This window comes from Microtus ochrogaster, unplaced genomic scaffold (genome assembly GCF_000317375.1).
Source record: "Microtus ochrogaster isolate Prairie Vole_2 unplaced genomic scaffold, MicOch1.0 UNK122, whole genome shotgun sequence".
NCBI classification, from domain to species: Eukaryota; Metazoa; Chordata; class Mammalia; order Rodentia; family Cricetidae; genus Microtus; species Microtus ochrogaster.
The window spans coordinates 23,820-41,964 of NW_004949220.1; the positions used below are offsets into that span (position 1 = coordinate 23,820).

At 40.6% G+C, this 18,145-nt stretch overlaps 1 long non-coding RNA gene and 1 pseudogene across 1 annotated transcript; both read right to left on the reverse strand.

The window, feature by feature from the left end:
• Nucleotides 1-3,224: 3,224 nt before the first annotated feature.
• On the reverse strand, nucleotides 3,225-17,610 carry LOC113455797. Its single transcript, XR_003376759.1, has 4 exons — nucleotides 16,455-17,610; nucleotides 16,148-16,310; nucleotides 9,183-9,395; nucleotides 3,225-4,424 (listed from the first exon to the last, which is right to left on the reverse strand). It is a non-coding gene; the product is annotated as an uncharacterized LOC113455797 (long non-coding RNA).
• LOC101994770 lies at nucleotides 10,055-10,505 on the reverse strand (annotated as a pseudogene).
• Nucleotides 17,611-18,145: the final 535 nt, after the last annotated feature.

The following is an 18,145-nucleotide window of genomic DNA, read 5'->3' on the forward strand; positions in this document are numbered from 1 at the left end:
CTTCTTCTTCTTCTTCTTCTTCTTCTTCTTCTTCTTCTTCTTCTTCTTCTTCTTCTTCTTCTTCTTCTTCTTCTTCTTCTTCTTTTGTTGTGTGTGGGTTTTTTTTTTTTCCAGATGGGGTTTCTCTGTGTAATAGCCCAAGCTGTCCTGGAACTAGCTCTTGTAGACCATGCAGGCCTTAAACTCACAGAGATCCTTCTGCCTCTGCCTCCAAGGCATGCACCACCACTGTCTGGCTATAAAACTGACTTTTGCCATCTTGGGAGAGATACAGATACTTTGGTTTTTGAAATTTTTGCAACAAATCCCTTTATGTAGAAGAAGCAGCTGTCCTGGAACTTTATAATCCCCCTGCCTCAGTACTATCATAAACACCTGACCAAAAACTTCTATTTTGTACAGCAGGAATAAAAGTCCTCACCTCAGAGTTCACTCTAGTGAGTGATTCAGCACTATTTATCAGGTCAGCAATGCTGGATGACCCCAGATATCCATTGTGTTTACTCCATCTCTTTACCAATCTCCATGGAAGTCGTGGAAGTACTACATTTGTAAGTTAAGTTATTAATTTGTATTTTACCTGAGTTCTTTGTTTGTAGGCAGTGGAAATGACTATGATCAACACACAAAATACAGGAGTCAGCAAGGTCCAGAATTTGCCTAGAAAGCTTGCCTTTGACGACTTACATTTTTGCTGTTCTTAAGGGTAAAAGACATGATTGCTCACAAGATTTTGTTTATTTTTTCAGCTATAGAAGCAATGTGCCGAAATGTATTTTTTTTTCTGTAGAAAGATAGCTAAGAGACACAGAAAAAAGTGGGGAGAAAAGCACTGAGTGTGATTCACTAATAAATACAAAGTATTTTTTAATCTATTCCCTCAAGCACCTGAAAAACATCTTTCTACTGCTTGACTCATTACACACACACACACACACACACACACACACACACACACACATATATATATATATATATATATATATATATATATATATGTAGTATTACATATCTACTGCTTGACACACATATGTGTATGTGTGTTTGTGTATGCATATATGTAGCAGGCTTTTTCTTTTGGGTCACCGACCAGCTCCTAGATCATGACATGGAAACTTATTATTAGTTATAAATGCTCAGCCTTTGTGTACACTATTTTTGGCTAGCTTTTTTTTTACTTAAATTAACCTGTTACTCTTCATCTACATTTTGCTTCAGAAAATTTTAGCATTTTTTCTGTATGTCCTACTCTGTGTCTGCTGGCTGACCCTAGGTGTCTCCTTCTCTTTCTCCCTCATTCTTCTTCTTCCTCTCATTCTTCTCTATCCTAGATTTCTCCTCCTATTTAATCTTTCTGTCTGTCAGCCCCACCTGTCCACCTCCTTCCTAGCTATTGGCTGTTCAGTTTTTTATTAGACCAATCAGGTAAAACAGCAACACCTTTACATAATTAAAGAGATGCAGAATAAGCAAATGTTTATTAACATCTTTACATCATTACCAAAGGCAGCAGAGCCAGGTGGTGGTGGAACATACCTTTAATCACAGCACTTGGGAAGCAGAAGTAGGTAGATCTCTGAAATTTAAATTGCAGCTATCAAAGTCAAGAATGGGGGATCCTGATATTTAGTTCTGAAAAAAAATCTGAGCTCATAAAAAGATAAAATAGAAGATGATTTTATCAGCACACTTTAGCATATAGTCCTTTTATATCTATTCTCAGGGCATTATCATTAATGGTGACTTTCATCTTGTCTATTACTGATCAACTTGTGACTCCATCATGTCTCCAGTAGCAGACAGTTTTCTCCACTCTATTCTGCTCTCTCCCTAAAGTCATATTCTCTTACTTCAATTAGTGTGCTGTTATTTATGGAATCATTTGATTTATCTCACGACTTCCAAAAGACAAAACCTCAGCAAAATAGACTCCTTTCTCATTTTCTTAATATCTCTCATTCCCAATCAGAAATTTATCTCTAGCCATTTCTTTTTAATGTCTTCATTTTTGTGTGAATTACATTCTACACTGCCCTCTCCATCACTTTAGTTTCTAAACGTTACCTACTTTTCTACATTATTAGAACATGTACAATCAAAGTCTGCATATAGATAATAATTTACTAGATTTAAAAGTATTCTGGTTTCCAGCCAGAAATTTGAAGATAGATAAGTAGGCCATGTAATATTTTCTTAAACACCAAAATCCCTCAAAACCTCAAGTAACTTTTTTACTAATATTTTGTGACTCTGATTTTATTATTGTTTTTGTTAAGTACTTTTTAAAAATGACCTACCTCTCCACCAACACAAATAATCCCAATCAGACCAAATTAAAAGATACTCAGGTTTAAAGGGTGGCCAGGGGGAAACACGGAGAGGTAAAGAGGGGCAGTTTAAATAGCCTGTGGGAGTGCTCTTGACCCTCCCTGTGGAGGGGTCACTGTTTGGTGCGCTTTATCAAAGGTGGTATTGAAAGACCCTCCCTTACTTGAAAGACCCCCGTGCCCATGTACTATGTTAAACTCTGCTGAAATTTAGCTGCCCCCCCTCAGCTGATGCTAGAACTGGATATCTATGGGTTGCAGACTCACTGACTAGGCTGAGAAGAGGAAATACTCCACCCCCCAAAGCATTCTATCTAAACTGTTAGCTTGCAGAATGCTCTATCTAGCTTTGTGGTTTTTCGGGGCTAAGGTGAGGGAATACTCCACCCCCAAGACATTCTATTGAAACTGTCATCCTGCTGCAGAGTACTTTATCTAGCTTTATGGTTTTTCGGGGAAATTCGAGAATAGACATGGGGCCATCCCCAGGATGAGATAAGCTGGCCAATTTGAGAGCCACTGAAATGCTTGTACTATACTACCCTCTTATGTAATCATTTTTCCCTATAAATATGGCTGTTTGAATTTGCCCGGGGTGCTCAGTTGGCATATGCTGCTGTTGCACCCACAGGCACCTGTGTGATCAATAAAGACACCTCTTGCTGATTGCATCTGTTGGCCTGGATTATTGAGTCTGGGGGAATCTCTCCCACTGCCCTTGAAAACAAGGGCCTTTCAGTATTTGGACTGAAGCAACTCCTAGAGGAGGGAGCTTTGAAATGGAGCTTTCTGCTCAACATTCCAAAAATGGACGCCAGTGTAGACCGCCCTGGCTCACAAGCACAGAATAATTTTCATTGATCAAAATGTTATTGATAACTATATAAGTGGTGAGGCCTAAGGCACAGGCAAAATAGAATCCTTCAGGTGCAGAAATATAAGAAAAAGAAATATTAACAATAAATGTCTGATTGCAGGTATACTGCAATGGTTGAGGGAAGCACAAGGCTGGTCCCCTAAGGCATAGCCCTATGCCAGAGACCTGGCTTATCGTAAGACCTTCACCATCAACAGGATGCCACCTTAAGTGCTTTGTATCATTAGTTAAATTGGGGGAGCCAAAAGCAGCCACACCTTCATAAAAGGGGGGCTTTGGTGAAAAGCAAACCCAGCATTCCTTATATAGGGAATTATTAATAGCATGTAAAGAAACTATAGAAGCATTGACCATAGATAGAATAAGATCAGCCAAAGAGGGAAGTCCTTGGGGCAAGGTGGGTTGAAAGGGAGGGGCCATTACAGAGGAACTATTGGTAGGGGTTTGTTTGTGAGTTGAAGGACGACTAAGTTGCTTACTGATCAGAAAATGTAATGCCTTATTGGGCCTACCATGGTAACCGTGGATTGGGGGACTGTTTTTAGTAACTTTATTTTAAAAGTCACCCCGAAGTCTCTTCCGCTCTTATGGAGACTGAGCCCCCATTCTATTCCTCTAGAACTGACCCAATCAAATTTTTTTCCTGCTTCTGTAAAGGAGATTACTAAGAGGTTACACCAGCTATTAGGCACACATCGAGCAGCTAAGCTTTGCTTTGGGCCTTTTCTCTTAACTTGAATATAATCCCAGGAAGAAGAGAGATTCCAATATGTATCCCCAGTAGTTTCACAGCCCCATGAGGCACAGAAATAATCAGGACTAAATCCACATTTGGAGGCCAGGGAGCGATCTCTGTGGAATGCTCCGGGGCAAACATATATTGGTGTGAAAGCGAGGAAGTGCCTGCTAAATCTAGTGGTATAGCCAGGCTGCTTCTTGAAATCGTATGTATTTTCTGGAGCCTGTGTTAAAGGGAGAAACTTATCGTGCACTCCCCAATCTGAATGGCCTCCCAGAACCAATTTGTAGAGATCTACCTCTAAAGGGCCCCAATCAGGAGTTGTGGCTATAGTGGAGGAGGAGTTAGCGATGTCACCTGCTTCATTTATGACTTGCCAGGTAAAATTGAAAAATTGTTACGGGGGTGTTGCTCCTCTGATATGGAGGGCCCAAATTAGAAGGACCCATAGCCAAGGTAGTGTCAAGATTTTTGTCAGCATCTGAAAGAAAACACAAGAAGGGAAATTTTCTCAGGGTTTATTTTCCCTGGTTGGATTATACAATTTTATCAGACACTCAGGGAGCCATCTGGCATTTTGAGCCTTGGTATCATAAATACATGCATGGCCTTTTCCCCAAAGAAGCACAGGGTTGGGGCCAGCCCAGGCACCCGACAAGGAGTCCTTCCAAAGGGCTTGTGCATAGATATATTGGGTAGAGGGGTGCCACAGTCTGTCCGCAGCAGACCTCCCCTGATTGTCCAATGTTAGGAAATTGAGCACAAAGAGAGCATGGGCCAAGATTATCTTAGCATTACTTATATGGGGTAAAGGGTCTTTTGTGCCATTAATTTAGAGATGGTATGCTTAAGTGTCTGATTGGCATGTTCAACAATGCCCTGGCCTTGTGGATTGTAGGGAATACAAGTACAATGTTTTATATTTAACTGGGCACAGAATTGTTTAAATTTCTGGCTAGTATAACCAGGTCCATTGTCAGTCTTAAGTATTTTGGGTTGTCCCATTGCAGAAAATGTAAGAAATAAATGGGTAATAACCTGTTTAGTGGCTTCCCCTGTCTGAGCGGACACATACAGGAAGCCACTATAAGTATCAATAGTAACATGAACATATTTAAGTTTACCAAAGGAAGGGATATGAGTAACATCCATTTGCCATAGTTCTCCTGGGATCAGGCCCTGAGGATTGACTCCCCAATGGGGTTCAGGCAAAAGGGTCACACAATTCTTGCAGATTTTAACAATTTGTCTGGCTTGTTCTCTAGTTACACCAAATCTAAGATGCAAGATTGAGGCATTAAGATGATGAAGCAAGTGAGCAGCCTGAGCCTCCTGCACGAGATCCTGTACAGAGACCGAGGCTACTAAATGAGTGCTCTTGTCTGCCAATTCATTTCCCCGTGTCAAAGGTCCAGGCAAACCCGAATGTGCTCGAATATGGCCCACAAAAAATAAATATGAGTGGTCTCTAATTAATCTTTGAATTTTGGAAAACAATTGAAATGTAGGTGTTGAAGGCTGAATGGTAGGGACCATTTCGAACATATTGGCTATCAGAGAACAAATTAAATTCTTGGTGGCGGATCAATTGGAATATGGTGAATGCTGCATACAATTCTACCATCTGGGCAGATCTATATGGGGTATCAATAGAGTAGGCCTTATCATTAATAAAATATGAGGCTTTTCCATTTTTCGAATCATCTATAAAAACAAGGAAGGCATTTGGGATGGGCCGCAGGCATGTGTTCTTTAAAAATGTAAAAGATGTGATATTAAGAAATTGGATAAGCTTGTTCCCTGGCATGTGAGTATCAAGCTTTCAGTGGAATCCAGCAAGTAACACAGCCCATTCATCATGCCTCTGCTGTAGCCAGGCAATTTGTTGTCCTGAATATGGTGTGACAATAATGTCAGGGTCGCGACCAAAATAGTGAACTGCAGTCTTAATTCCTGAAAACAGGATTTGATTTACCAAGAAGGGATAGGGGGGCAAGACTTTGGGTGAGGTAGCAGGTGCGTGAACCCATAGAAGTGGTTGCTCTTCTTGCCACAGAAGTCCAGAAGGCATATAGTCAGTGGTGAATACCAACAAATAAAGAATTTTTGTGGGATCAAAGTATCCTATGCCTTGCAGAGATATAGCTTCCTCTACTTTTACAAGTGAAGCTTCTGCCTCTGGTGTGAGACTCCTGGGAGAGCTGGGATCGGGGTCCCCTTGTAATATGTTAAACAATGGTTTTAAATCTCCTGTTGTAAGTCGGAGATAAGGGCGTAGCCAATTAATATCGCCCAAGAGTTTTTGAAAATCATTTAAACAATTAATTTGGTTCTTTTAATATGAATCTTTTGTGTATGAATCAAGGTTGGGTCCAATTGAAATCCCAGAAATAAAAAGGGATAACAAGTTTGAATTTTCTCTGGAGGTATAATAAAATCTCTATCTTGTAAGGCTAAAACTAAATCCTGAGCTATTTGATTTACTAGCTCAATCTTATCAGCAGCTATCAATACATCATCCGTATAATGAAGAACATAAGCAGTGGGATATAGCAATCTTATGGGTTTCACAGATTGAGCTACAAAACGCTGAGAGTTAGCCATGCCCTGGGGCAGGACTCACCATTGAAACCTTGGATTTTGGCCAGCATGATTGATAATTGGAACAGAGAACTCAAATCCAAGGCTGGTATATTGGGCAACCCCCTAACCCCTGCCTCCACTACTGAGGTTCAGGGAAACGGGGCCCCTTACTCACCAACTTTGTACCAGCCAGCTCGAACCATGACACCCAATATAAGGGAGATGACCCAACGTCAAAACAAGCCCTGCCGTTGCTTGTGCTATGCGATGTCCAGCTCTAAGAGTTAAGGGGCCCTCAGTAGCAGTGGCAAGTAATTTAATTTCTCCTTCATAATCAGCATCAACTATAGAGGGAATAACAGAAAACCCCTTTAGAGAGCATGAAGCTTGCCCTATAATGAGATAAAACATGCCAGGAGGAGGAGGGCCATATAGACCGGTCTCTATAATTGTGGTCCCATCCTCGGGGGTTATAATCCGGGTGGAGGAGGGACACAAGTCCAATCCTGTGCTCCCTGGGGTGGCCCTGAAAAGGGGTCTTGACGTTGGGTCATCTCCCTTATATTGGGTATCGGGGTTTGAGCTGGCTGGTACAAAGTTGGTGAGTAAGGGGCCCCGTTTCCCTGAACCTCAGTAGTGGAGGCAGGGGTTAGGAGGTTGCCCAATATACCAGCCTTGGATTTGCACTCACTTGCCCAATGTATGCCCCGCCTGCATCAGGGGCAGGGTCCCGGGGGACCACCCCTTCTATTCCCAGGACCGTTTTGATTATTCCCAACCATTTGTCGAGAGGGGCATTCCCTTGAAAAATGTCCCAATTGACCACAGATAAAACATGTCTTCCATTGGGGGCGAGAGTATCCCCTTTGTCCCTGAAATACTGCACCAATGGCCAGGCTGATTGACTTTGATAGCTGATGGCCAAAATTATCTACTTCATTACACACTTTAATCATACCAGAAACATCAATGTCCCTCATTTTTCCCCTTAATGCAGCTTTGCATGCAGTATTTGCATTTTCGAAGGCTAGTTGTTTGACCAAAGTCCTTTTCATTTCCTCGGGCCCCAAGATCCTTTCTGCTGTTTCTTGGAGCCGACCCATGAACTGGGCATATGGCTCCTGAGGCCCGTGAATGATCTTAGTGAGTGGGGTGGTAGTGCCGCCAGTGGAGGGAACTGCCCTCCAGGCTGCCAGGGCTGCCTGTGCCATCTGGGAAAGTATTCCCCGTGACAATCCCCTTTGTCTCTCTTCATCTGCAAATTTACCCTGGCCACGATTTTATCAGCTGTCCAGGAGGCAGTCTGACTTAGTGGGTTTTTTCTATTGTTATTAGCAAAGGCCTCAGCCCTATCAAGAAACTCAGTCTTCCAGGTCAGATATTGTCCTCTAGTTAGCACTGACTGAACCACCCTGCCCCATTCTATGGGCAACATAAATCCGTCCCCTGCTAATCCCTCCAATATGGAAAGAGTAAAAGGTGCATGTATTCCATAGTTTTTAACAGCTGAGTGAAGGTCTTTAATATGTTCAATTTTTAATTTTTTATATTTGGGCTGAAAGGTTTCACCTTCACTTTGTTCAGGCTCCTCCTCAGACTCAGAGGCCACCTGATTTTGATCATAATTCTCCTGGTCTTCTGTGGTATCAGGGTGGAGCTCAGCAGCTTCTGCTTTTTTAGCTCGTGACCGAGTCATAACTGGATAGGTCATTTTATGATTAAGTCTAGAGTTTTCCCGTTTGTCTAAAATCATGCCTTTTCCCATAGTGAATTGTAAGTCCTGAATCTGAGAGGAAAGGTCTGAGAGTTCATGCTGTAATGTAAGCACTTGCTTGAGACCTCCTATTTGTGCCTTAAGGGCAGCTTTTGTATTCCTGAACCAAAGGAATGGGTAAAGGCATGCTATTGGGAATGGTCAGAGCATATGGCGGAGGCTGCGGAGTCCTTTTTGGCTGACTAAGGAAGACGCAGGGAACCCTATCTCTTCTTCCTTATATCTAGCTGCTTCTAACTCATTTTCGGACTCTGAATCCAAAGGCTCCTTCGGACTTCGAATCCATTGATCCGAGTCATGCTGGCTGGGTTTGGTTTCATTTTTAAAAGTGGCCAGCAATGGATAAATGCCTTTAGACGATTTTTGACTCTTATCTCCAGCAGGCACGGTTTCCTCTTGGGGAGCTGCTGTAGAATTAATAGGTCCTGAGGAGGGGTCCTCAGGGATACTAATAATAACTGAAGGACACGGGGAAGGACATCCCTTCTCGTTGTCTTTACGAGATGGTGGGTGGGATGCCTCTAAGAATTCAATAACTATTGACAGGAGACAGGAACCATCCCCTTCATTTTCTGGACTATTTATGATGTCCCTGATTAGGGACCAGTAAGTAAAAACAACTTCTGGCACAGAATCACCTGCTTTAATCATTTTACTAAGACTTTTACCCACACTGTCCCAAATGTTAGGGTGTATTTCTGGGCCAGTTAAAACTAACCAGGGGCATATTTCATCTATAAAACAGAAGAATTTAACTAAATCTCTTTTTTTTGACACTTACTCCTCTCACCTTGAGTGATTACTTAAATTCCTGTATGAATTTCTCTTCCTTTGAAAGTGATTGTCCCATGTCTTATTGGACAACAGTAATCCTGCACCTACCTTGTCCTGAAGACCTGTCCGAGTCCTACAGCCACAGAACCTTTTCTTTTCTTCTTGTTGTCGTCAAGGGACTGCGCATCGTCGTCCCATAGTTAGCCGTGCTCCGAGTTGCTGGTTCGGGTACCACTGTAGACTACCCTGGCAGGTCAGTTAGTCTAGAGGTTGTAACCCCCCTGGCAGGTCAGTTATTCTAGGATCCCGGAGAGGTACTATCTGAAAAGACATGGGAGGGAGAGAGGAAGAAGGCCAAGCAAGGTGTGTCAAAGCCTCCGTTTATTAGTGTCATGGTTGCAGCTTATATAGCCCCTGGATGAGGAATTTGGGTTGGGATGGGGGCAGGGGCATGGGCAGGAAGGAATCTTGCAGCGATGGTTTGAGCCAGTCACGAGGTGGTAGGCCAGGAGGTTATGATCGGTCAGGTCACGATTCCTCGGTCAGGAAGCCATGAGTTGACACACCTAGTTATCTAGATAATTGGAATGTGGAGTGGGTTCCGCTAACAGATAGCTCTCAAGATAGTTGGGTGTGGGGTAGGCTCTGCCAACAAAACAGTTCTAAATACCGTTGGGGTGTGGGGCTCTCCGCAAACTCCCCAGGACAATGGTCCCTGTAATATTTTTGGGGGGAAATGGCTCCTGACATGCCAGGGGCTGGTGTGTAACCCCCAAATGAAACAGTTTTTTCCCCAGAACAAAAGCAAAGAGATTTTTCTGTGGTGTGTTTATTAATAATAAATGTCAAATTTTGATTATTTTAAGTTAAAAATTTAAAGTATTTCATGTTTATTTAAAGAGAAAGCTATTTTATGATAAAAATTCTTTTATTCAACTTTATAAATTTTTAAAAATCTTTTAACTTTTTTTGAAGGCAGTTCTCCAACTTTATTTGAGATTCAGTAGGTTAGTTCTTATCCACATTGGCTGTCTGTAGACTTTTGAATGTGGTAACAGACACGTAAGTTACCAATGTTTAGAGCTTGTTTGGTGAGTCCTCATCCTCATTACATTTTCTGGACAAACATACCTGGATACGGTATGGAACATTCCTTAGTCCTTTGGCCCAGAGGGCTTTGTTGAGCCTGGTATCAATCTGCACATCTGGAGTCCGCATCTACTTCATGGAAAATTTCCAGATTTCTTTGAGAGCCCTAGGGGCATGCTTCTGGATGCACTTTGAGTGCCGTAGGGGCAAACCATGGATGCGCTTGTGAATGTTGATGGTGTTTTCTTGGGTCACCACCTCGTTGATGGCAGAATGACCCTTCTTCTCACCACCCTTCTTTGAAGGAGCCATTCTGCCTGGTCCAAGCTGGAAAGCATCTTTTTACTTTTTAAGCACATACTTAAATTAAAGTATAGCAAGTATGTGTCATAGTCTACACTTTTGTACTAGACAGCTCTCCCAAATATCATGGGCACTGACAACTCCAGCCCTGCATTCTGCTGGGGAATGATAAGGACTTTATTTTAATAGAATTTGGAATGGTGTCAGAATTCAAGATTTCATTACTATAGCAACAGAGAACAATGGAAACACTAAATGTCAAACAAATTCAATGTTACCATAGTAACAATCAGTTGTTTTAACAAATACATTTACTGTTCCTTTCTGGTCATTTTATCTAATATGCTCATCCAATATGAATACTCAAAAAGAAGGAAAGTTCAAAATTGTTTTTTTTTAAAGAAAAAATCTTCAAGAGACAAAAGCAATTTATTTCACTGTCTTTTATTTAATAAGAAACTCACGTGATTCAGAAAGACAACCCTGTAAGGGAAATAGAAAGTCTCAGCTTTGTTCCAATTAGTATTCTTCCATTCTTATTTACTGTCAGGAAGACTGAAGTGTGGCATTTAAACCATGTCTGCACTGATGTTGAAAGGCATTTCAAACAAATCTTCCTAAACAGCTGAATAGAGGCAATTCTGCCATATGAAAGAGGAAATATTCTGTCTCCAAGACTCAAGCGCTTAGGCTCCTCCCTAGCAGTTCAACAGAACACCCGCTATGACCTCCCCTCCCCCACCCCTTCCATACCCCTTGTGGATCCCACATACCATCCCTTCCTGTCTCCTTTCCCCACCCTATTGCTGTATTCCATCCCCAAACTCAGGCAGACTCCCTCCTACTCACCCACACACAGGCCAAGACTGCCAGAAAGCTAGGTTTGCACCTTGTGGATCTTCCCCACTGTCTTTCTTCTCCCAGTCCCTCAGGATCCTTTCTAGATCTTTAAGAGATTACCATCTGTGGCCTCTTTTCCACCCTGTCCACAACTCCTAGGGGTCCCATGGACCTTCCACTCCTGATCTCCTTCCCCAAGCTCATCACTTTATCCCAGCCTCCAAAACCAGCAGAGCAGGCAAGTAAGAAAGACCACACACAGACATCATACTCTCTGAAAAGCCAGAGAAAAAAACAGAAGCCAAGGAACAAAATACCGGCCCAACAAAAACAGAACTCTGCACCTAGACCTCTAATTACTCCAAACCCAGATGCCTAGATGCCAGCATAAGAACACAACCAGTAGCAGCCAGGATAATATGTCTCCACTACAACCCAGCTGTAGGCCCTGAATATTCCAACATAACTGAAGCATAAGAAAAGGGCCTTAAAACAAACTATAGGAAGATGATAGAGTTTCTTGAAAAGGAAATAAATGAATGAATCCTGTAAAGAAAGCCAAGAAAACACAAACAAAAAAAAAAAACTATTCAAGACCTGAAGATGGAAATGGAAGCAATAATAAAAACACAAACTGAGGGAGTTCTGGAAATGAAAAATTTAGGAATGCAAACAGGAACTGCAGAAAACAAGCTTCACCATAGAATACAAGAGATAGAAGAGATAATCTAAGGCATTGAAGATACAATGAAAAAACTGGATACAACATTCAAAGAAAATGTTAAAACTAAAAAAATTCCCAATGAAAATCTTCCAGGAAATCTTGGATGCCTCAAAAAGACCAAAGGTAAGAATAATAGGAAGAAAAAGGAGAAGATTCCTACCTCAAAGTCCCAGAAAAAATTTTCAACAAAATCATACAAGAAAATTCTCCTAACCTAAAGAAGGATATGCCTATTAAGGCACAATAAGCAAAGAGAACACCAAATAGATTGAACCAGAAAAGAGAGTTCCCTGGATGCATAATGAAACAAGAAACATACAGAACAATGAAAGGTTATTAAAAGCTACAAAGAAAAAAGATCAAGTAATATATTACATATATATGGGGAGGGATCAGGTGCCAGGGGAGATGGGATGGAAGTAGAGAATGAGGGGAGAGATGGCTGGAAGAGAGGGGCATTTGGGAGGCATTATGGAAACCTAGTAGAATGGGAATGTTCTAGAATTTGTGAGAGTGATGTTATTGATGACTCCTAATAATAGGGGATCCAGAGTCTCAACTGGCCATCTCATTGCCAAGCAAGACTTCCAGTGATAGGAAGGGTTAAATTAAATTCAGGGGTCCCATGGAGATCCCCAGACAATCCAGGCTGATGCTAGGACAGAGGTTTGCTTTCTGTAAACTGACAGCAAGTCTCCATTGCTGAGGACAACATCCACACAGTTCAGTGAACATGGAAAGGTTGAGCAGTGCCTTCACGGAGACATCACCCCTACATTCCAGTGTCTCTGTTGCAGATAAGTACTCTGCAGGCTACCTAAAGACAAAAATGGAAATGAACCAACAAAATCTTTGACCAATAATCTATCCTGCCTGTTCATCTGTGCTGGGGGAATAGTGGTATAGAATCTGTTGGAGTGACCAACCAATGTCTAATTTAACTTGAAGCCTACTCCAAGAGAGGAAGTCCATGCTGACACTGCTCAGATAGCCAGGAACCAGAGACTGGAGAGCCCAAAGGTATAGGGTAGAACCAAACAAGACTGATCTAGAAAAAAATCAAGAAAATGATTTCTAATAATATTCTGCTATACTCTAGATTGGTACCTTCTGGTGAATTCTTCATCAGAAAGACCTCCTCAGGCAGTAGATAGGAGTTGATACAGAGACCCACAGCCAGACATTATGTAAAGAGCCTAAATTTGAGGTCTCTATTGGGTTGCTCCTTTAGGATCTCAGGGAATAACACGGAGGGTGGGCAGAAGGACTGTAACAGTCTGAGGAGATGGAAGACACCAGAAGAACAGGCCACTGAATTAAATAAGCAGGGCACATATGGGCTCACATAAACTAAGGGGGCAGGCACAGGGCCTACATGGGTCTGCACCAGGTCCCTTGCTTCTGTTATGGTTGTTAGCTTGGTGTTTTTGTGGGATTTCCACCTGTGGGAGCTCTGTAACTCTGACTTTTTCACCTGATTTTGGGACTCCTTTCGTCCTGTTAGGTTGCCTTGTCTAGATTTTGGGTGAGAGTTGTTTTTTTTTTTTTGCCTCATCTTACTGTATTTTGTTTTGTTGTATTTGGTTGTCCCTTGGAGGCCTGCTCCTTTCTGATGGGAGAAGGAGGGGAGTGGATCTGAGGGATAGGGGAGATGGGAAGGAGCTAAAAGGAGTAGGGGAATGAGAACTGTAATCTGTTTGATTAGAGAAGAATCCGTTTTCAAGAAAGAGAAGAACAAAGGGAGGAAGAAAGGAAGAAAAAAAAAGGAAAGCCTTTTTCCTTTAACGTGCTAGTAATATGTAACATGAAAGCCTGCTTGTTGGGGTTTCTGTTCTGCCCAGTTCCCACAGCCAGTATGTCCCAAAGAAATTCACACAAAGAGTCTATATTGATAATCTGATTGGCCCATTAGCTAGGGCTTCTTATTAGCTCTTATCACTTATATTAACCCATTATTCTTATCTATGTTAGCTACATAGCTCAGTACCTTTTTCAGCGGGGTAGGTCACATCCTGCTTCTTCAGTGTCTGGACAGGATTGGGGAGCAATGGGCTTCTTCCTTCCCAGAATACTCCTGTTCTCATTGTTCCACCTCTACTTCCTGTCTGGTTGTCCCACCTATACTTTCTGCCTGGCTACTGGCCAATCAGCATTTATTTAAAACATAATTGACAGAATACAGAATGGTCCCACACCACTTTCTCTCTCTCTCTCTCTCTCTCTCTCTCTCTCTCTCTCTCTCTCTTTCTCTCTCTCTTTCTCTCTCTCTTTTTAACAAAGAAAAATATCCATAGTTGATATTTTAGGAATGTAGGTTGAGTATCCAGGCTACTTCCTGCTGGTTGGAGGTGCTGATAATCTTATGGAGACCTAAAGAAAATTTAGAATTATGATCAAGTCCTGACTGGAGTATCCTGTTAGTCTTGATCATCTCAGGCAGCACTCTTTAATCTGTTCTGGATGTAGAACTCAGACATGCGGGCCATCTGTTCCTACCGGAGATTTCTCAGGTGGTCTTTCTTGATCAAACCTGATTTTTCTTAACTCAAAATGAATCCACAGCCTCCCATTTCCTGTGGAAACAAAAGCAAAATCTCTTCTCCAAAGTAACATACCTTTTGACTTCAATTTTGAAGTCAATGATTTTCAAAATACCTATCTTGGATTAATTTAGCAGCATTTAGAAACAAATATCTTTTAGCAGCTGTTGCTCCTTCTTCAGCATTCAAACAATTCAAAGAGAACATAATAACATACAGTATCCAGATACTCTGTGTATTTTCCATCTTTATGTGGCTTTACTTTAACTTCTATTTCTTTTATTTTTACTTTTACTTTTTGAGACAGGTTCTCTGTATATCTTTAGCTGTCTTGGAACTCCCTCTGTTTCAGGCTGTCTTTGAACTCACAGAGATCCTCCTGTCTCTGCCTCCTCAGTGCTGGGATTAAAGGTGTGTGCTACCACAACATAAACTCACAGAGATCTGCCTGCCTCTGCCTCCCAGGCATTGGGATTAAAGGTGTCCGCCACCACACCTTGAATTCACAGAGGTCTACCTGCTTCCCAAGTGTTGGGATTAAAGTTGTGTACCACCACACCCAACTACTCATAGAGAGCAATGATTGCCAGGCAACTGTAGGTGTCCTGCAGAAAAACAATTGAGCAAACAATAATGCAATTTTTTTCTGCTAATATTGTCTTCCTTTACCTTACAGCAGCCTATTCCTCTTGTGAATCCAACAGTCTCATTTTAGTAACTAATCCAGACTTTCCTTGCCACACAACATACTAGTGAACTTATTTCACATCTGCCTCCTTTAGTTCCATAATTATTTCCAGGATTCTAAACCGAGAGAGGCAAGTATTCATTCTCATGTGATCAGAGAATTTGTAGCTTAGTGCCTGGTACATATGGGGGTGGAGGGACATACCAAATATTAACTGATTGAATAAACTTCCATCAAACAATAGCCTTTGCTGCAGACCCTTAAAGACTATAATGCTAACTTCAAAGAAATGTATAAATAGTCAGAATAATGTTGTACATTAATCTTTTTAAACCCCAGTCTGCTTTAGAAATTACTGTATTTCTTAGGCTCCTTGGGAGGAATTATGGGATCGTCAAATGCATTTGTTCTACAGAACCAATGTATGAAATAAATGGTAGGAAATTTTTTTCTAGGTTGACTAGCAGATATAAATGTAATGAAAATTACCTACAGTGTAAAAATAATAGTATCATACTTGTAATTTCTAATTTCTTTTATAAATTTATATTAATTCTTCAAAATTAATTTATATATAATTATAAATTATAAATAACATTATATATATATATTAACTTATTCCTTTAAGGCAACAATGATCATTCTGACCATATACATTCTTAGATAATCAGTAATGATACTAAATGTACTTCTGTCAAAGGAAGGATGTTATTCCATCAAACACAGTTACATCCCAAATCCCCAAAGGTGATAGTGCTACCTTCCTTGTATGGAAGCATGCCTAAGCCAGGAAATTAGTTTTAAACCATTGACTTCTATGGTGCTGTTCTGACACAGAGAAAATGATAATAATTATCAAGTGTTTTAAGTTGTCATACTTACTACTCACTTGTAGCACTAGTGAGTCTCCACCACTCCATAAAGAAAGTAAGCTTTCAGTTAGGAAGGATGTGAAATGTTGCTGAATTGGTCCACTTAATGATGTTCACATGTTCACTTAATGTCCACATGTCACCACTGTCATTACTTTCTAGCAAGTGAAAGAACTCAGACTATATCAAAGACAAACAGTAAAAATGAAATTTTTAATACAGTCAGAGTAAAATGTTTATATCTGCATTAATAAGTAAACATAATAATAGTGATTTTAAAGCATGGTAACTTTGAACCAACACAGATGACTTGGTAGTAATTACCTTCTAAAAACTTTGGGGACTGCAATGGTGTTCACGTATGGAGAAGAACTTTCCAGAGCTGCTGTGTATTCACTGAGAATCTGACTTCATGAACTGCTGACAATGCTGCAGAACAGGCAGATTCTAATTTTCCTTATTGAGATGAATTCTACAGTTGTCAATGCAGGCAGTGAGCTGTGAAAAGAGGAGACTGAAACCCAGTTCAGTTTGACTTTGCCAACCTGGATCAGGCTCTGGGGAGTCTTATGCCAGGAAGTTCATTGTCAGCATATTTAAACCACAATAAATTTGGGAAAAGGTTTCCAGGCAACAATCAGTCCACTCAGTTTAATCAAGGTGAACAATAAAGCTTAAGGTATGACTGCATAGAAATTTCTTTACAAAGTACATGTGACCTTGAGAATGAGCTCTATAGCTAAAAGGCCTGGAATCTAGTGTGGTCTTTGTTCAATAGCATAAAGGTCAGCAAGTTATAGAATAACATCTCCCCTAAGGATCAGTAATGGTCTAGGGAGGGAAGAATCTAGGATAATCATTCTGGGGAATTAGCAGGAGGGCTGTCCCTACAGATAGCAAAAGATCACCAGATCATTGACAACCTTCATTCTCAGCTTTCCATTTGATTTTTATCCTCCATTGAGAAGACATCCCTGGGTGATTAACATTTCTGGTTCTCTTAGTACTTTTTTTGTGAGTACAATACTCTTTTTTCCTCTACTCTTTATTCTCAGTATTACAGTAATAATAATGTATACAATATTTATACTTTTATTAGATTTACAAATCAGTCTGTTTACCAGTTTTGACAGACACATTTGATCAACCAAAATTTTTGAAGGTCTGCTATATGGTAGAATAAAATTTTCTACACTCGTGGACCTCTTTAAATCTCTGACTTCTAACATAGATTGAACAATACATAAATTCTATTTATTTTGAGATTTTGAATTCTGCTTTTGAACAAGATTCCTGGCAGCTTCATACCCACTATACACCTCTGATTTTCTATATGGTTTTTGCCCCTGCTACATCTGCTTTTCTATATGGTTCTTGCCCCTGCTACATCCTGAAGGCATCTTTAAATATTTTATGGTGTGCCAAATTGTTGGCAGAAACTTCATGTCTTGGAGCTGTTCAGTCTCAAATACCTGGCAGCCACTTCCCAAATAACCACAGGGAGGTTTAATATTACTTATAAATGCTCTGCCAATCATTCAGGCTTATTATTATTAACTAGCTCTTACATTTTAAGTAAACATATATTTCTTATTTATACTCTGTCACCTAGCAGTACCTTTTCTCAGTACTGCATGCCCATATTGTTCTCTGTATCTGTCCAGCATCCTGACTCAGACCTTCTCCTTCCAATCAGCATTAGTTTGGTCATTGTGCCTATACTTCCTGCTTGGCTACTGGCCAATTTCTATTAAATCAATTTGACTGACAAATCTTTACAGCATACAAAGGAATTATTTCACAATACTATGTATAAAAGTCACTATTATTTTATAAACACCTTTAAGGGGAAATATTTTTGTGTTTTTATACATGTCATTTAATTAAAATATATACATTACTTTCTTTCCTTACTGGAAATCATAAAAAATGAAGAAGGAAAGGAAGGAAGGATGGAAAGAAGGAAGAAAATCAAGACACTGAAAATTAGAAAATAATGAGATAATAACAACAAC